Genomic DNA, 3,116 nt, shown 5'->3' with positions numbered 1-3,116 from the left:
CCATTTTTTAGCAGCTGCATTTTTGGTGATATTCTCTCATTGTTCTCTCTTTTGCTAAAGATTACATATTGTTAGCCTTGTTGGAGTTGAATGCTTGTTGTAAGCTTGATATTGTGATCTTTTAGTTGAACATTTGATGATAGTGGAGCTTTTGATCGGACTCTAAAGTCCCGTGGTTTTTACCCTTGATTTAGAGGGGTTTTCCACGTAAAAATATCGGTGTCTCTATTTATTTTTTTATGGTTGCATTAGTTGATTTGTGGTTGACTAAGGTTGTTAGAGAACATATTTTATGCTATTGTGCTTGCCAGAATTTTTGACAGGAGTTATAGAGAGAGAAAGAACACTGATTGTGCTTTCGCTTTGTTTCGGTTGTTCAGTTTCTTCCCAACAAACTGGTATCAGAGCTTGGTTATTGTGTCAAATAATTATGGAAATTAATACGAGCAAGATGATTATGTTGAATGGCACAAATTATCAACTTTGGCGGAATAAAATAAAGGACTTGTTGTTTGTGAAGGCTTTGCATCTTCCGGTCTTTACTACTCAAAAACCCGATTCGAAAAGTGATGAAGAATGGGAATTTGAGCATCAACAAGTGTGTGGCTTTATTCGGCAATTTGTTGAAGAAAATGTTTACAACCACATTGATCAGGAGACACATGCTCGAACATTGTGGGAGAAGCTTGAAAGCTTATATGCTTCGAGGTCGGGCAATAACAAGTTGTTTTTGCTGAAGAGAATGATGGCGTTGAAATATAAAGAAGGAATGTCTATAGCTGACCATGTTAGTGAATTTCAGAGTGTGATGAATCAGTTGCTTGGTATGGGTGTCAAATTTGATGACGAGATTTTAAGGCTTTCGTTGCTTGCTAATTTACCAGACTCTTGGAAGACCTTTCGGGTCTTGCTCATTAATTCTGCCCCACAAGGTATTATTACTTTGGATTTGGCTAAGAGTGGTTTGTTGAATGAAGAGGTTAGAAGAAGATCTCAAGGTTCTACATCACAGTCCGAGGTGTTTGTTATTGAGAACAGGGGGAGGAACAGAGACAAATATGGAAAGGGTAGAGATAAAAGCCGAAGCAAGTCAAGATCGAGATACAAGAATCTTGAGTGTCATCATTGTGGTAAGAAAGGTCATATCAAGAAATATTACTTTAAGTGGAAGAAAGAGAACAAAGGTGGTGGTGATAAACACGATCGAAATGATGATGAAAAATCCAAGCGTGTTGCTATTGTTGCTCGTGAAGATCTGTTAGTTATTTGTAATGAGAATTTGGTTAACCTAGCATGCGACGAGACTAGTTGGATGATTGATACTGGTGTATCACTTCATGTCACGTCGAGGAAGGAATTCTTCACATCTTATACTCCTGGTGATTTTGGGGTATTGAAGATGGGTAATGACTGTTTGGTTTCGGCTATTGGTATGGGAGATCTTAGCTTGGTGAGTAACAATGGAACAAAGTTAACTCTCAAGGATGTCAGACATGCACCGGATATCCGTTTGAATTTGATTTCTGCAGGAAAGCTTGATGATGAGGGATTCTATAACACCTTCAGTGAAGGCAGTGGAAGCTGACTAAAGGCTCCTTGGTTGTGGCTCGAGGAAAGAAGAGCTCAAATTTGTACTTGATGTAAGCTTTGACTTCTCGAGAAACGGTGAATGTGACAGTGAATGACAGCTCAACTGAGTTGTGGCATAAACGACTCAGTCACATGAGTGAGAAGAGGCTTTACTGTTTAGCGAAGAAGAATCAACTTTCGGGTTTGAAGAATACTACACTGAAGAATTGTGCTCATTATCTAGCAGGAAAGCAGAGAAGAGTTTCATTTAGAAGCCATCCTCCTCATAGAAAATCAGAATTGCTAGAGTTGGTCCATTCAGATATTTTTGGTCCGATAAAAGTAAGATCACATGGTAGTGCACTTTACTTTGTGACTTTCATTGATGATTGTTCAAGAAAGCTATGGGTTTACACTTTGAAGTCTAAAAATCAAGTCTTTGAGGTGTTTAAACAGTTTCAAGCATCAGTTGAAAGGGAAACAGGAAGAAGTTGAAGTGTATTCGTACTGATAATGGTGGAGAGTACACAGGGTCGTTTCATGAGTATTGTCTACGACAGGGAATCAGGCATCAAAGAACACCACCAAAGACTCAACAGTTAAATGGGTTAGCTGAAAGAATGAACTGAACATTGATTGAGAGAGTCAGATGTTTGTTGTCAGATGCAAAGTTGCCAAGATCGTTTTGGGCTGAAGCTTTGAATACAGTGACACATGTGATAAATCTGCCTCCTAGTGTTCCTTTGAACGGTGATGTGCTGGATAGAATTTGGTTTGGTAAAGACGTGTCATATGATTACCTACGTGTGTTCAGTTGTAAAGTATTTGTTCATGTTCCAAAGGATGAAAGATCCAAGTTAGATGCCAAGGCTCGACAATGCATTTTTATTGGTTATGGTCTAGATGGTGAGTTTGGTTATAGACTCTATGATCCAGTTCAGAAGAAACTCGTAAGAAGTAGAGATGTTGTCTTCATTGAGGATCAGACCATTGATGACATTGATAAGACAGAGAAAGTGGATTCACAAGGTAGTGGTGACTTGATCAATATGAATCCGGTTCCCCTAGACTCTTCACCAGATCCTATCCAGAATAATGTACATGGTGATGTTAGTGGTGACCATCAGACTATAGGTGACTTTGATACTCCCATGGATAATGTTGTGAATGATCAACAACAAGCACCTATAGCTCCACCAGCAGTTCCACTTCGAAGGTCTTCCAGAGATCGACGATCTTCTGTCAGGTATTCTCCTAATGAATATGATCTTTTGACTGACGGGGGAGAACCTGAATGTTATGAAGAGGCTATGGAGAGTGAATACAAAGATCAGTGGGTTGAAGCGATGAAAGACAAACTTCAATCCTTGCATGAGAACCATACCTTTGAATTGGTGAAACTGCCTAAGGGCAAAAGAGCTTTGAAAAATCGGTGGATTTACAGGTTGAAGCAAGAAGAGAAGTCTTCATCTCCACGATACAAAGCTAGATTGGTCGTCAAGGGTTATACTCAGAAAAAGGGGGTTGATTTTGAAGAAATATTTTCT

This window comes from Gossypium arboreum, unplaced genomic scaffold (genome assembly GCF_025698485.1).
Source record: "Gossypium arboreum isolate Shixiya-1 unplaced genomic scaffold, ASM2569848v2 Contig01094, whole genome shotgun sequence".
In the NCBI taxonomy this organism is placed as follows: domain Eukaryota; kingdom Viridiplantae; phylum Streptophyta; class Magnoliopsida; order Malvales; family Malvaceae; genus Gossypium; species Gossypium arboreum.
Note: the sequence above shows the minus strand (reverse complement) of the source record.